Raw genomic sequence first — 21,612 nt, forward strand, 5'->3', positions numbered from 1 at the left:
AGAAATAGAAACATCAATGTTGAGAGAATCATAGATCTGCTGCCTCTTGCACACACCCCTACTGGAGATCGAGCCTGAACCCGGGCACGTGCCCTGACTGGGAATCGAACCGTGATCTCCTGGTTCTTGGGTCAATGCTCAACTGCTGAGCCTTGCCCTGCCGGGCCAAAACAAGGATCTTTATATCAACATCACTGACTCTTCTGTGATCATTCCCTTAAGATGAATTCTTCAAAATGGAATTTCTGGGTCAAATCCTATCATCTTTTTTTTTTTAAGAGAAAATTACCCAATGTAATACACACATATGTAAAACACCATCATCTTTGAAAAGACATTGATGTATCCTATAAAAATTTCCCTCCATCAAGTCTCTGCCAATATTCCATCTTTCCAGCATTAAATAAAACTACCTGTCTTCCCCCCTGACTCTCAATACTGGGGCATTGTGAGTCTTTTCCATCTCTTCCAAGCTGATGGTTGTAGATAGCATCTCTCATTTGCTGTGTTAATTTGCTGTTTTCTCTCTCCTGCACCTTCTGTCATCTCTTGGAGCTCTTTTTTCCACCAGCCTCCCCCTCATTCAATAATAAGCATGAATGGAGCACTTCCTGTGGGGGCACTTCCTACGCGCTCAGCATCAGTGCCACAGGAGCAGCACTGTCTCAAGGGCGCGGGCGGCCTGGGGGCGGGCTGGAGAGAGCTTAACAGAGGAGGTGGCATTTACGCTAGGTGTGATGGAATGGTGGGAGCCTGATGGGTAGAAAAAGGTCATTTAATGCAGAGGGAAGAGCAGAAGAAAAGTCACTGAGGCCAGTTTCCGTGTGGCCAGAAGGTGGGAGGGCCAGGCTGAGCCGGGCTCTGTGCACTGTGCTATGGAGTTTAGATTTTATTTTGCAGCAACGGCAGACAGTTACAGGAAATGGGTTTTTAGGGGAGAATAATGATGAGATTCGTGTTTAGAAAGTTAATTTTGGTGCTGATGTGAAGGAAGAAATTCAGTAAGGAGAGATGGAGACAGAAAGATCATTAAAAAGCCCGTAGCTGCAGTCTGTGTGAAGAAGCTGCGAGTCGGAAAGGAGTCAGGAGCAGGGGTGGCGTGGGCCAGGGAAATGGGTGAGCTGACAGTTTTGGGGCTGGGGACTGGGGACTGGGCAGGAGGTGGGTGAGAAGTTCAGTAAGGCTGGAGCAGAGAGCAGAAAATACGTTTCGAACCTGCTGCATTTAAAGTGATGACTAGACGTTAGATGGAAATATCTGAAAGGAAATGGTAAATACGAATTAGGGACTCTGAAGAGAGGCTGTGGCTGTGGGTGCAAATTTGGGGATCACCGGCCCTCAGAATCCACACACTGATTGCCAGGAGCCCCTCCTCTACCCCAACTAGGCCTGGCATCATGTATTCTAGGCAACCCCTTTGTCCTGTCCTTGACCTGTGAGCCCCATTCCCCTCTCTCAGAGGTAGCCCATTTGCTGTGAGAAAGAATGGAACTTAATAGAGCCAATTCAAAAAACTGGAAACATAAACTATCATATGGGGCAAACAATAAGCATTTATTTTTTAAAAATAAACATATTTTTAACACTAAGAAATAACTCCTTAGTGGCATGACAAATTGTGGACAAAAACCCTTTCTGAGCTCTCTCAAGGCATGGCAATAAAGCACCATCCAACCCTGCCCCTGCTTAGGTTCCCCTGCGTCTCTGCTAGAGATTTGAAACTCAAAGGCGCTATCAGCCCCCAGAGGAACGACTCATAACTCAGATTTGCCTTGAGACAGAGCTGCACAGCCCCACTCCCAGGGGCCAGGTCCCCAGGATCGGGAGAGGAACAAGGGTGTGGCACCCTGCTATAGGCGCCCTGGTTGGCTTCTAAGCTAGGATTTGAACCTCTCAATTAAAACAGTAGCTGCTGTTTAAATTCAAATGGAAACATTCTGAAACAAATCTGGGTCATTTTTGCCTGCTCTGTCCTCTCCAGCATCTAAATAAATCTTTATCTAGAGAAACAAAAAGTGCTTTTGAGATTCATGCTGAGATGGAAATGTGAGTGTCAGTTCTCAGCTTCTTTCCTCAGCAGCTGACATTCCAGCTCAGGAAAACTTGACCCTGACCTGACTAGAAACTGCTCTTTTTTCCTACTAGCCCTGTCTACTTCTCTCATTGGCTCTCTCTTTGTCTGGTGCCCCAAATCAGAGACCCATACTGCTGCTATCTGGTGACACAGCTCTGGCCCAACCCACAGAATCAGACAGGAACCATCACCCACAGGATGCTTGAAAAAGCCACATTCCATTTCACGGTACATCAGGAATGACTACGCAGCAGAGGCACCTTGCTCACCAAAGCCAGGGGATGAACAAACAGAACGTCTCCTATTTCAGTAATAAAAACTGGGCTGGAAAGGAGATCACCGAATTAAAAACAGTATTTTACTCCATGATAAGTATCACTTTCACAGGCCGCATGACCCTCCCCTTTACAAATATGGATATAATTATCTATAAGTCAAAAAAATTAAAGGTTTCTTAAGTACACGAGGAATCTGAGGTGTAGGAAGATAGCACAGAAAACAAATGCTAATCCCATTGCACCATCACAGAACCAATAGGGCAGGACGTGGGAATAAAGGGCTCCTGTCGAGGGCAAGTCCTGAAATTACACAAGATAAATCCCAGCTAACACTCTCAAATGTTTCCTGCTGGAACTGTCCAAAACGCTGTTTATTTAAAATGATGTAAACACCCCAAATGAGGAGGCAAGGCATAGAGAGATTCTGGATTTCTGTTTCCAATTTCTTATTCAGTATATAACATAATTCAAAGCCCAAATTGTTCGTTTCTGGGCAGAGGAAATGATTTATACTATGGAGCAGGAAAAAGGAAGCTCTCTGGAGCACCGGCATCCTTAATAACAAACCACGCTGAGAAGTTGGCAAGTTTCCCATATGGATTTGTGGCAAAAGCCCCCTGCAACATCAAAGATCAGAATGGCTTCCTAATTTAGGCTAACACCCTGAAACTGTTGGCACCTGCAATAGAAATTCACCCAGAAACAGTCCCCTTCACCGCTCACTGAAAGGGCTTCCAACTCAGGCTGCTGAAGGTGCGTGACACACCCGCCTATATACAGGCAGCACCTTCTGTGGCCGCCACGTTTCTTTAGCCTCATAAATCTTCTTCCTCAGTTTATTGGAGATACCTTTTGGTGACTGGGGCCTTTCTGCTTCCACACAAACAAAAACTGATCTAAAACCTGTTGAGTAGCATGGACTTGCCCCATTCAAAACTTTTCTCTTTGCATGCACATTAGCTTATATGACCTCCTCCTCAGTTTACATCTTTAACATTTCCCCACCACTTCCCCAGATAGGTAACCGCCAAAACCCTTTAGAGTACAACTCCAGCAACATTTCGGCAGGTTTCAGAAGACATGTTTGTGGGTGCGAACTGCTTCTTTTTCTCACCCTGCAAACTTGGCACCTTCACATGTCATAAACCTTGAAGTAGCAGCAGCAGAACCAGAGTGACTGTTTTCTGATGGGACCTGTGTGCTCGCCACCAGCATGGCAGGAGCCCTGCCAAGGTTGTCTGAGGCACGGCATGCTCTCAGGGCCACCAAGCCATTATTTCCACAACACATCAGAATATTTTCAATTTAACAAGCTCAATACATATAGGAGAATCGTGAGATCAACTAGAAATTAAATGCCTCCCTACACATCTGCCCTTGTTGGGAAAGCTGGTCACCAGAGAAAAGGGTTCTAGAAGGACAATTTATACAGAAAACCCAAGGACCAAGCACCTAAAAAGAGCATACGCAGACTCTGGAATGCTGCCCCACTCTCCTTGGCACTCCGGGCCTTGTTTTCCTCTACTTTCATGCTCTCTCCGGCTTTCCCTGTGTGTAGAAAACTGTGGGACAGTGATTACGAACAGTGCCTGGGCTCAAGCCCTGGCTCCACTTCTTTGCTGTGTGACCTTGGGCCATTAACCAGTTTCTCTGTGCCTCATTTCCTCATATGGAAAGTAGACTGCTTTGAGGATTAAAGGAGATAACATAGTTGAAGCTTTTTTCACAATTTTTACCTGTTCTAGCTGTTTAATTCTTTGTCCCTTGTTAGACCATGACTAGAGAAAGCATGGATAGATCTTTCCAAATGTAAAGTACAATCAACTCTAGAACCAAATTCCAGTAATTGCTGGTGGGACTTGGAGCAGATTTGGAGCACTAACACTAAAAATTGCTTTATGTGGAAAACATTTCATGTAATCCATAAGATGCCTGTAAGAGATATTGTGATAGATGTACACTAACTATTCCCCAACCAATCATACCTCCTAGTGCCCATGCCCTTATCTGGTTTCCTCCCATATTGACTCTGGACTTGGCCGCGTGCTTCCTTTGACCAATGAAATCAGCAAATATGAGATTAGTAGAGGCTTCATAAGTGCCTGCACAGTAAAGCTTGTACCCTTAGATTGCTACCGCCACCATGCAAGAAAGTCTAGCCTCCTCAAAGATGAAAGAGAACATGGAGCCCCTCAATTGATCTTTAAGCTGAAGGAAGCTGCACGAATAAGCCCAGGCCATGCAGCAATTAAACTAGCCCATCAACTCACAGAATCATGAAAAATAATAAATTGTTGTTTTATGTCATTAAGTAATAGGGTTGTTTGTTAGTCGACAATGAGTAACTGAAAGAAATTGGTGAGAGGGCGCTGCCGTAACAAAAACTTAAAACATGTGGCACTGCTTTTGGGACCAGAGGTGGGCAGAGGCTGGAAGGGCAGTGAGGAAATTGTTCTTGGAGGCTGGAAAAAGGGCAACTCATATTGCTGAAACAGTCAGCAAAACTGTCACCTGTAGTAACTTGTCAGGTAAAAAAAATACATCTAATCAATTTGTGGGTCTCGCTAAAGAAGATTTCTAGGAAGAATGCTAAAAGCACCAATGGATTATTTTAGCTTTGTTTAATAAGGTATAAGAAGAGAGAGGGATGAGTTAAAGCAGGAACTGTTGAGATTGCAAGTAGAATTTAGAGGAAATAAGAAGGGCTCTGGATTTGCTGGGTTGGAAAGTAAAACTTCCTCATGTCCATTCTCTCCAGTTGGCAAAGCATTCTTAAGGTAAGAACTGGTCTCAGTGTACATATTAATCAAGGAAGTGAGTGTACAATGCTTTATCAAGACCTCTAAAATACTTTAAGAAGTGCTGAGTAGACCCTTTCAACTGGACAAAGGGGTTTCTAAGATTCATAGAAGCCTAATCCCAAAATAGTTCTGAGTAATCCAGCTGGGCTCCCCAATATAGTAGTCACTAGCCACATGTAGTCATTGGTCACTTGAAAAGTGGCTAAACTGACATGTACACCAGGTTTCAAAAACCTAGCATGAAAGAATATAAAATACCTCATTAATAATTTTTATACTGACTACATATTGAAATGATAATATTTTAGATATATTGAGTTAAACAAAAGATATTACTAAAATTACTTTCACCTGTTTCTTTTTACTATTATTCAAATTGTGGCTCTTAGGAAAAAAATACATATGTGTTCATATGTGTGGCTTGTATTGTATTTCTGTTAGACAGCACCAATTAGAGAGAGGCCTGTTCCAAAAAAGAATTGTGAGTGTACATTTTTTCAAATGCAGTGAAAAATAATGAGATATACAGAAAACACATATAGTTTTCAAAGAAGTTTTATCAGATTGAACTAACAGTTTAAAATGATAGAAGACCTCTAGGCCCCCAATTTTCTGCAGTCAGGATGCAGGCTGAGAAAGCTACTTAGCAGCAAACATAGGCCATTTACTTTCAAAAGGAAAAAAAAAAATCTCAGAAGGTAGAACTAAGAACCAAGAGGGTTGAGTCAAGAGCAGAAACAGACCCTGATAAAGAAACCCTGCTTGCTTGAGTAGAAGAACCAGAGAATATGTGCCCAGATAGATTTCAGAATTGCTATGGACCAATTACCTTCTATTACTCTATTTTTGAAAGGGGATATCTATTGGGGTTACTATGTCTCTGTTTCAACATTGTATGTTGGGTATATGATTTAGTTTACAAGCAGAATTTGAAGGAAACAAACAGAATCCAGGACTTTCCAGGTTGGAAGGCAAACCAGAGCTCTGGTTGAAGAGGATCTATATACTAGAAACCCAATCTACGACTGAACCAGATGCAGATCACAAGATCACAGCCTTCCAGCCTGATGTGGTCACCAAATAAGACTTCAGGGGTCTTGGGAAGGAAGAGCATATTTTATATATGGGAGGAATTTAAATAATTGTGGCCAGAAGGTAGACTTAATAAATTAAAAATGACCACACTCTTCATAAATCCTCTCATTAGGAGGTAGAGCTTATTCCTCCCACCCTTTGAATCAGAGCTGGCCTTTTTATTGCTTTGTCCAGTAGAGTGGCAGAAGCAATGTTTTGCACCTTCTAAGTCCAGGCCACAAGAGGTCTTACAGCTTCTATTCTTGGCCTTCTGGAACTCTGAAAGCACCATATTGTGAGAAAGCCCACAATGAAAGGCCATATGGAGAGTTCCAGCCATCCCAACTGTTCTATCCATTCCTACTTGAGGTCCCAGACATGAGAGTGTCACCCTCTTAAGTTTGCAACTGGCCACAGTCACATGAGTAGGCCCAGGAAAAACCAGCATAAAAACTACTTAGCCCAAAAAACTGTGTGTTTTTTTAAATAAATCGTTGTTTTCAGCCACTATTTTTGGAGTGGTTTGTTCTGCAGATCACTGGTATCTATCCAAGGTCTAATAGGGAAGGAGAACTGAGCAGATGGGACAGGTTTCCTGGCAGAGGTGTGACTTGGGATTCTGTGTCAGTTGGAACGCTGTTACAACCATGTTCTTCATTACTGGTCTCTCCAGAGTGTTGCTCACACAAGGCAGCAGGTCTCACCCTGAGTGAGCGACCCAGGAGAGGGAGAAAGTGAATAAAACGGAAGCCACAACATCTTTTATAACCTAATATCAGAGGCAACAAACCATCACTTCTCCTGTACTCTGCCAGACACATAGACCAACACTGATAGAAGGTGGGAGGGGACACACAAAGATGAGTACCCCCAAAACTTTTGGAGAGAAGAACTATTAGTGAATTCAGCTCGGTATAGAGCAGGCCAGCCTGGAATTATAGGGAAACAAGCCCTTGTTTGTTGCTGGTGATGTGAGATTTCTGAGGAAAACAGTTTATTTTAAGGGCTATAAAGTGTGTCATATTATTTGACTCAGTGATTTCCTCTTTGGAGACCATTCCCTCAAAAAGAAAAACTAGAAAGAAAAAATGAAGCTGTATTCTTTGAACCGTCTCAAATGCTTGATAATAAGTAATTGTCCTGAGTAATAGGACCAAGGACTGTATCAGCGTAACTGGCAAGTATGTCATTTCATTGGCTCAGTCCTGTGTCTGTAAAACAAAATTATATGAGAAACATAAAGTAGGGCTTATGTAAATAAACACATATTGTAACATCATGGGTTACTCTTGATTAGGCATTAGGATCCTGGGGGTTAAATTTTTTGATGTGAATATCACTTCCCCAGAAATTCAGCTGTCGTTGAGATGAGTAGGAAACTATCAAGCCTTAATAAGAGCTGATTTCATTAATCCAAACAGCACCCTCTGAGTCTTGGTTTTCTGATCCACCAAATAGGTGTCACTCACCTAAATCCCAGGATCATGAATATTAAATGAGATGAACCATCTGAGAACATTCTGTCCATTGGGAAGAGGTTTATAACCAAGGATACATAGTGGGGACAGCATGGAATAAGGGAAGCAACCTACTCTCTGAATTCTGTCCCATGTTTTTATTCCACCTTCACCACACTTTGTCGCTTAACCTTACCTTCTTCAACTGTAAATGGGCCTTTCTACTTTGCCAGGTTCTGTCAGGATTAAATGTGGTATCTATGCAAAGAGGCTAGTAGAGTACATCATAGGTGCTCAATTAATACTAGTCTCCTTTCTTTTATATGCCTCAAACCTCCAACTCTTTCATTCTTTTCAAATAAAATGCAAAACAAGAAAAAGCAAGGTAGGGCCAAATTTCAAAGAAGGTGATACTTCACTAATTTGTTGCCAAGTCACACAATAAAAATAGCTTGTAAGAAGTCTAAGGGGATGGGGTTTTGATGCACTGCTCAAGTTAACCAAAGGGCCATCCCAGAGGTCTTGGTGTGGGGGCTGATGTGAGCCCTTCCCTGGTCTTGTGAGACAAAATCACAGTACAGAAGAGTCTGCCTAGATTGAAAACAGGAAGGGGTTCCAGATGTGAGAATAGCCCTCAGAAGCAAGCCTTTGACATGCCGTGTGAATGGTGGAGCCCAAGAGTGAACAGCCTGGAGACTTTCTAAACTCTTCCTCAGAGCTGGTTCAAACAGGTAGTAGGAGTGGTGATTGATAAAATAGAGACCATCCCGGAAGGAGAACTCCTGGTTCCAGGTCAGCTCTGGGGAACAGGTTAGCTGAAAGTCAAGGGAAGACAAAGAACAGGTTATGGACGCTCTCCTATTCCACTTAAGGATGGAGTCTGTCTCCAAAACACCAGCACAGTGGTGGGAGGACATATGCTCTTTTAGAGTTAAAGCCAGCCCCACATAGCAAGGAAAGAACAGGATGCATGGCCCTGTTTGTAAACAAAGACCAAGATAAATGTGCCAGACTTCAAAGGGAGATGTGATAGGCCACTTGGAGAGAGAAGCCCAGGGCAGCAGAGCCAGCCCTTTGGTCTCCCTGGTGGTCTCCAGTAGACCTTTCTGGAAGCAGCAGGGAAAGCTGAGAGGGCCAGAAGGATATCTGCCTAAACACTTTGCTCACAGGTCCACACTGTCTCCTCTTGGCCAGCGTTCACGCTAAACATGATTGCCCCTCTCATCACAGGCTGCTGTGCAGTGCTTTGGAGTCAGGCACTCAGATGGGAATCGCCAGCAGCAGGCAAATGGCTAAATTTCTCAGTTTCTTTGTCTGTATAATGGGGATACTTGTCTCACCCTCCCAGGTGTCTGTAAGGAGTAAAGGAGATCATGTACGTAAAGCTTTTGGCACAGTGCCGGACGCAGGCAGCTGTCATAAATGTGAGGGGCTGTTATTATTTCGGTGGTGTGTTGTGTATCTCACCCTCTGCTCTGTTAGTTTACCCGCCTGGGAGATGCAGAACTAAGGGACCATCCATGACAAGCTCAGACATTTTTCCGGAGTGGGGAATGGTGTTATTTATAGCAACCAAGAGAAGCAGCAGCTGTAGGGAAGAGGTGGAAAGGAGCATGTGCTGGTAATGGGGTGACATTTACATGGATTAACCTGCCTCTGGTCTGTCTCAAATTATTGAGGAGCCGGCCTCTGAGGGCAGGAGAGGGCCCAGGGCTAGTCGCAGGGAGGTTTAATCATGTCTGCTGACAGCGCGTTCACACCGATACAAAATGAAGAACCAAGTCCCCTGGGAGACACCTGGAGAAGAGTCCTCCAATGGGGAGAGGGTCCCCCTCCCCTGGTTTCAGGGAGACAGCCCGCAGAGGAGGCATTGGCCGAGCCTGAGAGCCGACAGGGCTCCTGGCCAAGCTTCCAGTCAGGGGCCAGGGCCTCACTCTCACCCAGGGGGCTCAGGACTCACAAACAGGACCCAGACCTAGCAGCGGTGCTCCACTCTTCCTCGGCCTCAGAGAACTGGGTTTTAAGGAAGCTTGGGAGGTACTGTTTACTTTCAACAGGATGTCATTTTCAATGGAAGACAATATTTTTTTTCTAGCAGGCTGCTACACAAGCAGTCTAGGTAACCAGGCCACCTTAGGAATCCCATTACAGTAATTGCACTAACACTGTTTGTCTTTTTGCTGGTGACACTAATAAGAGGTAGACAGATGTTACTGAAGAGGAAATGCAGCGTGGTACTTAGTCCAGAGTCTAGAACACAGAGGGGATCTCTCTCTCTCTCTCGCTCGCTCGCTCTCTCTCTCTCTCTCTCACACACACACACACGCACACACACACACACACACACACACACAGGTGCACACAAATATACGCAGTGGTAAACAATACATAACTGCACCATTTAGTCATTTGAAAAAGTGACATAATGACACAATCTGCAGATATTTTCTGAGACTTGATTGCCTGGTTCACAAATGTAGTTTGCCTTAAAAACTAGATGTAAAATTTTTCATGGGACTTCACTTCATGCTTTTCCATATTCCCTTTATTACTTCCTCCTATCGTGCAGGCAACATATTTTACTCTCATAACACTTGGGGTCTGGTTGTGACAAACTCCAATAGCTCATCCTATTCATTTTATGGTCTTGTGTCATTTTACTAAGTTATATCCCTTATAAAGTGCATGACCCTCAAATACATAAAAGTGCACTTATGCCACCCAGACACTGAACATGTAACTGAGACTAATTTAACTGGCATATAGTCAATATTTTTCAGACTCCTAATAACTTACTTTTTAAAAACTTGTGTTGTCTTTTTTTTAATTAAACTTATTGGGGTGATACTGGTTAGTAAAATTCTATATGTTTCAGGTATACACTTTCATAACACATCATCTGGATTTTGTATTGTGTGTTCACTACCCCAAGTCAAGTCTCCTGTGGTGTCTCATAAGAAGTCAACTGATGGGCTCTTGAAAAACAAAAAACCCACAATGGATCAAAGGGGGCCTGTCTTCTAGTCAGATCATCTCTGTGTTTCTGTGTTCTTAACAAAGGTGATTGTGTGTCTGGAGTGTGAGACACATGCCTGTGTAAACAGGCACACTACCAGTGAAAACCCGGAGAGCAAGGTGCTGTCTAACTCATCCAGACGTGAGCTTCTCCCTGGCACCGACCGCCATGGCTACTAACTGGGCAGCACAAGGCACGCCCCTCCCCCCACACAATCGTGGCAGAACCAATTCTCTCATTAGTCTGGAGTGGCTTACAGACAGCAGGCATACTGTTAAAATCATTTGGTGACTCTACTGTGCCCAATATAATGATATTTAACGTGAAATGTGCCTTCATATTATATTTTGTGAAACACGAAAGGAAGAGCAATCATTTTTTTCCTACCTGCTGCTACAGCCACCAGAAGCCAGGCTGCCGCCCTCCGAATGGGGCAGACTCCAGGATTTAATCTTCAGCTCCCTCCCCTGGAAGCAGAGCACGAGAGAAAACTTTCAATTGCCATCAGCAACCACATTGTTTACTTCCAGCCAAGGCGGTCTCACTCCCATGGCTTGTTGAGTGCCAGGGCGTCTGGGGAGGAAGGGATTGAGTTTGGGGGGAAATAGGAGAAGGAGCTCCCAGGCCAAGAGTTAGTTCATCCAATACCCTTTCTTCAAGGAGAGGAAGCCCTCTTTCCAGCTTTAATTTCCCACAGAAGGTCTGCCACTGCATTACTCACAGCTAATTACTACATTGCCCCTTCAAAAACAGCAGACATACATTTTGGGCGAGCCTCCAGATTTCTAATGCATGCCTGTACCTGTCCACAGGGATATCGCTGCGCCTGGGAAAACTGGGAGGGCAACAAGCCCGCCCAAAGGGAGGACCTGGCTTAGGCTATTAATCAAGGTCTTGGGATAAAATGTGCCACAGAAGAAGATCAGAGGCTTGTGTGAGCCGCTCCGTTCACCGGGCAGGCACCTCACTCGTGGGATCACCTGGTTAGGGCTTGAACTTCTTCCAAGTAGATCAGCAGCTACACCTAGTTAAGCTTCAACTTGTTTCCCCAAAAAGGAAAGGAGTAGCGAGAATTACTATCACCAAAGGAATGTGGTTTTCTTACTCTGAGCAGTCAACGTAAGAGAGTCAAAGATGATAGATGAGCAATTAGAGTTCCTTTAAGTTTAATATCATGAAAGACGGTGTTTAGGAAGACATTTCCATGATAAGCATGTTATAGAGGCTTCATGTTTGATTCATTGCTGGCTTCCAAGAAGGCGGAGGTAACACAGTGCAGAGGATAGAGCAACAGGGCAGAAATCAGGACACTTTGGTTCTGTCCTTTACACCTGTGACCTTGGATAGACTTCACCGGGTTTCCAAATAGAAGATGGAGCTGGAAGATGCGCACAACAATAGAACACCATTTCTCACTTTTACACCTCGTCTACCTTGTTCTTGCACCAACAGTCTTGTGAGGAGACAACCTTTCCTCTTAGTTCATTTGGATGGGTTGATACCACCCCCAGCCTTCTAAGTGCATATATGGCCAAGTCAAGACATGGAAGTGACTGACAGAATCAGAGGCTGGTTTGTGCCAACAGGAGTCATCCCTGGGACTTCTGCTGGGACAAAGCTTTCTCATCTTGCTGTGGCTGCTAATGTGATAGAACAGAGCTCAGTGCTTCTGGTGGTCATCCTGGGAAGAGGGCCTGCCTGAAGATCAAGCCATTGCCGAGGAAAGCAAAGCTAAGGGATGGCAAGAAACCAATTCCTAAAATGTCATTTGAAGGTGTGGATTCACCCATGGCTGAAATCAGCATTTCCCTTGGATTTTTTAAAACATTTCCTTTATCTCCTTAAGCCTGTTTCAAATAGCTTTCTGATGCTTGTCACTGAAAAAGTTCCAGCTCAGATGAATCCCTTCCAACTGTCCTCTACACCCAACACTATTGCTTTTTAACATTCCTATCCACAGTAACCTGGATGCATGGGAGTGCACAAGGCCAATAGATCAGTTTCTTTTTGACACACTCTTAGAAAAATAAAATTTTTAAGGCTAAGCCTGCATAGCAAAGAGATGTAGAAGGCAAATTTTAAGGAAAGAGTTTAAAATTCTTTTCTCTTCTGACAACAGCTTTCACTTAAAAGAAAATTCAAATAATGCACAAAGGTGAAACGCACAAGGCGAAAATTCCCCACATTTTTAGCTTCCAGAAATAACCGTGGCTAGTGCTGTGGTGGCTTGCTACTCACAGATCAGCAGCCTTGGCCTGGAGCTGGTTAGACATGCAGGACCTCAGGCCTCAATCCAGTCTTGCATTTTAACAAGACTCCCAAGTAATCTGTATTAAAGTCTGAATCAAAGTTTGAAAAGTACTAGCTAAATTTATAGTTCTCCAGAGATTCTTTTTTCATATAGTTGCCAGAATGATTTTGTACATATAAAATTTTGGCTTTTCCTTTGATTTTGCGAAGGAAAGGCATACATGAATACAATGAATCAGAAACATAATCAAAATCATTTACAAAACATGAGCAATTCATTTATTAGGACAATGTACAAATTATAAAGGTGTTACAAGCCCACACTATGTACTGTAGCAAACTAACCCAGGACAGGACACACCAGGGCAGTGGTTCTCCAAGGTGAGAGCTCATCGGAGCTACCTGCAGGCCATGCTGCTGGCCCCGCACCCAGAGGCCCTGATTCAGTAGGTCAGGGCTGAGACCTAAGCATTTGCATCTCTGACAAGTTCCTGGGTAATGCTGCTGCTGCTGGTCCCAGGACCAAATTTCACCAGTATTTCAAAAATAAAAATGGTTTTATACTATATATACATACTATATATACTATTCTGAAACTTTCTTTTTTCATTTAATACTGTACCTGGGACATCTTTCCATGTCATCCCTGTAGCATTTTTATGGACTGTGAGGTCAGAGATTTGGGGCTGATATGACAATATATGTTAAATGACCAAAAATGGGGGGAATCATTGGCATCTTCAACATAAGGACAAGCATCCCCACCACTGGAATCATCACTTTCAACATTAAATAAGCATCCTGTGTCGGAATCTACAGATAAGCAAAGTTCTAGACTGACCAGGAAAGTGGTTAGCATTGTGTCAGTGTCACTGTAGTCAGTGAATGAAGCACCGATGCACCAAATACACGTAGCGATTCCACGTGGGAAACCTTAGCACAGAGCTGCTGCACCATGCTGCGCACCACTAACACTTAGTCACAAACCCCTCCCAAGTCTGCTCAGACTCCCAGAGAGAAAGTGAGCCATTTGCGACAGCATGGATGGAGCTTGGGGGCATTATGTTAAGTGAAATAAGTTAGACAGAAGAAGATAAATACTGTATGATCTCACTGATAAGGGAAATTAAAAAAAAACAGCTAAAAAAACAAAGGCATGGACATAGAGAACAGACTGACAGTTGCAATGAATCAGTCATGGGATGTAATGCACGGCATGGTGACTATAGTTAACAATACTGTATTGCATATTTGAAATTAGCTAAGAGAGTGGATCTGAAAGCTGTCATCACAAGAAAAAAATGTATAACGATGTATGGTGATGGATGTTAACTGGACTTACTGTGGTGATCATTCTGAAATACATATGTACAAATATTGAATCATTACGCTGTGCACCTGAAACTAATATGCTATTTCAATTATACCTCAATAAAAAGAAAAGAGGGTGATCCAGCTTGCAAATATGTATGGAACTTCAAGGGGGCAGTGCAGCAAAAATGAAATCTAGAATTTTGAGCAATTCCTGAGACACACACTGACATGTTTCTTAGCAATCCCTCTGCTCATCTGGAGGTGCTCTCTAGCTGTCTCCCATTGCTAAAATGCTTGGGGCTCAGATTACTCTCCTCAGGACAGTTAACCTGCCAAAAAAGTTTTTCCTGTAGTTAGAAAAATAGTCATAAAAATAAAAAATATTCTGAACAATGCTCATGCTTTTGTAGCCACATATGTAATCATCATCAAACAACAGGATGAAGTAACCACAGTATGCCCTGAAGAATCACATGTTCAATGTTATAGCGTAAAAATTAGAAATCTCAAAGAGCCATATATTGCGTATAAAGGAGCCACATATTGGTCCTGATTTGTAACAATTACTAATCTTAAACTCTGTCGGGAAGACCTCATTTCACTCATTCAACAAGCATTGAACACACCTACTATTTGCCTGGTATTGTGTTGATGTCTAGGATATAGATATCTGGAATATGGAGAAGAAAGGTACATACCATGAAGGAACCTAGTGTGTGAGACAAGAAAGTCAAGGATTAAGTCACCTGTGCTGGCCGATGAGAGGTATACATGTGTACAGAAGGGTATGTCGAGGCCAGCTTGGAGTCATCAGAGATGGCTTCAAAAATGAAAATGGGCCTGAGATAAGTCTGTGAGGGTGACCAGATGTGCACTAGACAGGCTTTGCACCATTTAAAGGGCCCCTTAAGTGGTACGAATAGTGCCTCCCCAAAATTCATGTCTACTCAGAATGCTACCGTATTTGGAGATAGGTTCTTGCAGATGTAGTTAAGATGAGGTCATACTGGATTAGGGTGAGCCTGAAGTCCAATGACTGGTGTTCTTATGAGAAAGAAGAGGCGACACACAAAGGCACAGAAAAGAAGCCCATATGAAGACACCTGAGTAGACTGGAGTGATGCAGCTATAAGCAGAGGACAGCCAGGGGCCACCAGCAGCTAGGAAGGGGCAAGGAAGGATTCTTCCCTGGAGCTTTCAGACAGAGCACGGCTCTGCCAACACCTCTGGACTTCTAGCCTCCAGGCCTATAAGAGAATACATTTCTGCTGCTTTAAGCCACTTGGTTTGTGATACTTTGTTATGGCAGCTCTCAAAAACTAACAAAGGCCCACAAACCCTTTAGCTTAAATTTTCCTGAGGTTTCAGTATTATTTGTTTCCTGGGTAGGTTTAGATTTGATTGATTGGGAGAGATGCTGTAGCAAGCCAGGAAATTTCACACATATGTTACGACTCACTCTATTTCATAGCAAGGCCCTGTGAGACTGGAACATGGGTTAAGTCGGGTCTGAAGAAGGGAGGATGTTCTTGGGGAAACAGGCCAAGATAAAGTCTCAGAGCAGGGTAATTCTAGAGAGCAGGGACATTAGGTGCCACTGACACTCAGCAGGATCCTCAGAAACAGGTAAAATGGGTATTACAAGCTCTGTCTTCCAGGTGAAAAAAACTGAAGTTTACAAACGTTCAACAATTGTGTGAAGGTTACACAGTCAATAAATGTTGGAGGCAGATATAGAAGCCAGATCTTCTTACTCCTAGTTTAGGGCAGTTCCACTGGGCCATGCAGACTCTGCCATGCTGTCTCTAAGGAATCACCTTGGACTGAGGACAAGAAAATGAAATGACGTCATCAGCTACTGTCCTTAGGGGCTCCTCTACAGTAGCAAGTCCCCCATACAACTAACAGATTCCTGCAAACACCAGTTTCTCGATCTTAACTATTTCAAGGGAACGTATTTCTTGTCTTCTAAAAGAAATGATAGTAGAATGATTTATCTCCTTCCAGGGGCGTGGACATTCATCATTATTAATTGCATTGTTAAATTGCCTCAGCTCCTCTAAAGAAATGGGCAGAAAAGTGCAGGCACAGAGTGAGGCAGCACATTTGGTGGCCGCATGGATATGCCCACCACAGTATCTATCAGTAGGAGGATCACGTGGGTAAGAGTCAAAGCTTCTATTTACTGAGTGCTAAATATATGCAAGGAAATGTACTGAGCGCTTTAACACATGTTCTCTCTCATGCAATCTCCCAGCTCCCTGTGATGTGACTATTTTTAATCCCCACGTTACAGATGAGGAATCTGTGACTTAGAGACCTTCTGTCATTCATCTTATTCAAGAGAGATGAAGACTCCAGATTGGTGATGACCACATGCCTGAAATATATACCTGTTGACTAATAATGAAATTAATGAACATCCTTGTTTAAAATCAGGAGTCCAGCCAGTCTTTCTCTGAGGATTAAGGGAGAAGGGTTGTGTCCTCAGCTGGCATGGGATGCGCTCCATCTTCTCAGCTCACACTTGTTAAGAATAAATTATGACCTACATGCTGCACTGGCTAACCTGCGTTTCGTATCAAGTCAACTCTGCAAATAAACTTCTCATGTAAATAAGATGTTGCACAGGAAAGGCCCCGGGGGCATCCTCCATTCTTTCAAAGCTGGCAGCTGGTGACAGGCCCACTATGACCGCACTCTCAGGCTCCATAAAAGCCCACCATCCACAGATGCTTGCGAGCTTGGTTAAACACTTGGCAAGACGATTAAGAAATCGTGTGAGCTGCAATTACACTGTGTTCTTCTGAGGACCTCGCAGGACATAATCTAAGTTTTCAGTTCTTTTCTATTCGAGGACAGAAGCATCATGAGACAAACACAGGCCCAAGAAGTTTCTCACACAGGAAGCCCTCAATGCAGCCCTTCATCACTCACAGGGAGCTACGTTGGCCAGTGTCAACGAAAACCTCCACCTCGTTGGCTGTGTTTCTCAGTTTCAAAACTGCTCTGCTAAGTGGCGGACACTGCATTTGGGTTGGAGGGGGAAGACCGCATGGATATGAGGAATTGGCACCCCTCATCCCCTCCACTTTCCTTCTATTGTGTAGAGGCTGGAAAACTAAAAACTACATTTCCCAGGCTCCCTGCAGCCAGGGTTCGGTTTGCAAATCAATCTTCCCAATTATATGCATGCACAGGAGGTCTGGAAGGTGGATGTGAGGGAGGGACTGTCTTTCCTGCTGCTTCTGCTGCTGCTGGGCTGGCCAGCAGGTAGTGGAGGCAGGAGCTGGTCCGCAGCGTGTTTCAGGGTCCAGGCCCAGCGGTGGGACTGCTGAGTGGCTGTTCAGTTTTCCTGATTGTTTCTTTGCAGCAAAGGGGGCGTGGGCTTGAAGCCAGCAGTTCCATCAGTGGACTCCTGCTGCACGCCCTGTTCCTGACTGTAGCAGAAGCAGGCAGAGGGGCTTCTCCGGGCAGGTCAGATGAGCGATTCCTCTGGAAGCCATCCTGGAGTCCCAGCCTGGGACCCCCTTTTCCAGCCTTCCCAACAATTTCGAGACCTTCACAGAGGCATCTGCTCTGTGGGTAGTTGCTGGCTGCTCTTTCTGTGAGGGGTCTGAAGTCAGGAACCACCTCGCCCCCCATCATGCCGTCACTCTCCGCAAATTGACCAGGTAACTCAGGCACTGTGACTCCTCGCACCCTCGGTCACAGCCCTCAAGAGGTCAGTTTTACTCTCCAAGAATTCTGAATGTGCCCGAGTTCCTGTATGGAATTTCCTTCTGCTTAAGGAAGCTAAGTGGATTATGTTTCCCATGATTGAACCCTGACCCAGGTTCCAATTCAAACGCAAGGCATGTTTCAGATAGTTCCTAAAAGTTCTCAGACCCTCATTAAAGTGGGAATGATGCTATTGTTTTTATTTACCTCTTACCCTAGGCCATCATTTTGGCATTTGGTGTTATAAAGACAGAACTTTTAATGAAAATGTTTCCTCTTCTCATACATTGAGCAAAAATTTATTGAGCATCTTCTGTGTTCAAGGCACTATGCTAGACACCCAAGTGCCAAGACAATGTGGCAAAATGGGAAAAGCACACACTTTTGGTAAGGAGCTGATTTCTGGCTTTGCCCTGCTCATGTGACCTTGGGCAAGTTACTTAATCTCTCCAAACCTCAGTTTTATCACCCGGATGAATAGAGATACTGTGAAATTACTCTAGGATTGTTCTAAAAGTTACATGAAACATAGGGGAAGTGTCCAAAGCCATACATAGTACATAAAAAGTGCTGAATAAATGTTAATTCCCTTCCTTTTTCCTAAAACACGTGGAAATGAAATAATAGAAGGGTGTCCCAAAAAATGTATACACACACTTTGAATAATTAATTATAAAGGCAGTGTTTATTAAAATACATTTCATTTTCAAAATTGAGCTATAGGCTGTTAAAGTGTATATACATTTTGGGGGGGATACCCTGTATATTTAAGTAATCTTCGATAGCATTTGCTAGTTATTTCCAAATCAGATTTTGTCACCTTCCTAATTAAAATCCTCTAATGATTTCCTATAGCACTTAGAATAAAACTCAAACTCCTTACAAGCCAACAAGATCTTAACAAGCCCCCACCAAGCTCTCCAACTTCCCCTGTACAGCATTTCAGCACAGGAACCATTTCTTTGTTACACACCTTGCCCAACTCATTCCAACCTCAGAGACTTTGCACCAGCTATTCCCTGTGCCTGGAACAGCCTTCCTCCAGATCTTTTCATGTCTGTCTTTGTTAATTCATGCCTCTCACCTCCCCCCATTCATTCTCTAACACACACCCTGCTTTAATTCACCATGACGCTTGTTGTCACCTGATACATTCTTGCTTGTGTACAGTGTGTCTCCCCAGCTAGAATGTAAGTACAATGTGAGCAGGGACCTCCACTGTTACTCACTACTACCTCTCCTGTGTTCAAAACAGTGTCCAACAAATAAAAACATGCAAATAAGTATTTGCTGAATGAATGCATCCTTCAATCTAAAATCCCTGAAAACAATGATTTAAAGAAAAACACTATAAAACCAAGCTGTTATTGGTAGCAATAGTAGTATTCCAGTGTGTAGCTAAACGAAAATATATTTAGCTTAAAATTTTTTTTTAAAACCAGGACAGAAGGAAAAAAATCACTAGCTGCATTAAAAATCAACCACATAAACAGAATATCTCTTTAGAGTTCCTTCCTCAGCTGCATCTCCCTGTTTCCCAGAGAGCTGGATTATGCCTATTTCTGTTCCTCCAATTCTCCCACTTTGTAAGAGGTTTTGTGGCCTTCCTAAAGCTGACTATTCCCAGCGACGCTCAATGAGCAAAGGCGGAGTAAAAGATATAATTGTGGCTTCCTGGTAAATGCAGGGCCCTTTTTCCAGCCTGCTCTGCTGCAGTTCAAGCTTTGTTCTAGAAACATGAATTGAGGAGCCTCTTCACTGATCCTGGAGGGAGTATGTGACCTTCAGCCAAACTTGGGTGTGGGCTTCTGCAGTCTCCATGGCACCAAGTGCCAGGGCTGGCTCTGAAAGAAGACCTGCATCCTGCCCATGTGGCCTGACATAGCCCCAGTCAACATTTCAGGCAGGCAGCAAATAGCTCTAGGGAACATCTGGATTTGAGCCCAAAGTAGGTAAAGCCAGATAAGTCTGCTGGAGGCCAGCATCTCTTTTAATGTCAAGAAAGCACCAATCAAATCCAGATTTCCAGCCTTTGCTAGATATGTTTTTCTTGTCTATACTGAAACGGTCCCCATTCTCCAGTTTCTGAAACTTCCAACTCCTTTTAAAAGTGGCAAGAGCTGAGGTTCCCATCACCACACTGCTTGCCTTCTGGTTCACCCAGGGGAAAATGCAATTATAAAGCATGATTTAAACAAACAGAATAAAACATAAGACAAATTAGGGCCGGTTCCTGGAAAAACAAAAGGGCCTTTCCTGCACATGTCCTCATCTCTGTTACTGATTTATTGGCTGAATGGCCCACTCCAGAAAGCACTTGGAGGAGCCCATATGCCAGAAAGCACTCAATGCTTCCAGCTTTCAGTCAAGTGACTGGGAGTTTTCCTTTGACAGCGCACACTTATGGTAAGCTGGCCACTTTACAGGGCCTGGGACATAACTTGTCTGCAATGTACGAGCTATAATTAAAGCCAACTTGAGCAATCAGAAAACATGATCTAAGGGAGCGCAACCTGGAATCCAAATGATATTAACAATGATATGAATGAGTATCTGGTCCTCTATACCTTATACTTTTATGAACAGTAGGCACCTAGTATTTTCACTCTTCCCTTTCAAGTGCCATACCTACAAGAATGCAACCTGCAAAAAGCATTGTTTTAATTAAATGACCATTGCATAAATGATGAACCAAGAGTCATGAAACCTAATAGATACTCCCCAGATATTTGCCCTTTACTTTCAGTATTGTACTTGTGGTTGCACAGGAATTGCCTTTGATAACCATGCTTCCAACATGTTGGCTGGAGACCCATCTCCTGAGCAATGGGTTACAACGTTTACACTCCCTGGGGTAAAGTGAACGGCTGCCCTCACACTACACCATCACCCCCCCGCTGCTATTCCAACCCCCCCATGACACATAGCACTCCCCAGGCACCGCTCTCAGCACACAGCAGCATTACCTCCCCAAGTCTCACCAGACCATTGCCAAGCAGATGCTATTATTATTGCATTTTAGTCATGCAGGAGCCTAGAGAAGTTCAATACCCACTCAGGGGCATACAGCTAGACTGCTGGTGTCAGGATTTAAACCCAAGTAGGACACCAGACAACCACAAACTATATATATAAATATGATGCAATCTCACCCGCAAGCACCAGGTAGACCGGTGGAAGAGACACATATGCAAATAGATCATTACAGTCCTGGATTTTAAAACCAGGGTTTGCTCCCTACGTCTTAGTTTTCTACACAGATACATAATAGTATGTATAAGCTACAAGAACATCTAGAGGACACCCTACTCTCTAGATTCTTCTTAATTTATTATTAGTCTTTATTCCCTGCCTGGCTATATACTTACAGTCCTCACAGTCTCATTCTCAGTGACCTCAATGATTCAGCCTCACCTGTTCCATAAATACACTGTGTATGTTAACCTCCTGGTGTTGGTTTCAGAAAATGTGGCACCAGGTCCCGCAACATAGTCCTGTGTCCCATCGCTCCGCTGGTCACTTCTTTCATAGCTCCTTGGCTCTGTCTCAGGCTCTGTCTCACCAGCCGAGCCCTGATGACAGCTCGAGGGAGCTGCTGTCACAGCCTTTTCTCTGGCCTCCCTGGCTG

This window comes from Miniopterus natalensis, chromosome 1 (genome assembly GCF_054644295.1).
Source record: "Miniopterus natalensis isolate mMinNat1 chromosome 1, mMinNat1.hap1, whole genome shotgun sequence".
Lineage (NCBI taxonomy): Eukaryota > Metazoa > Chordata > Mammalia > Chiroptera > Miniopteridae > Miniopterus > Miniopterus natalensis.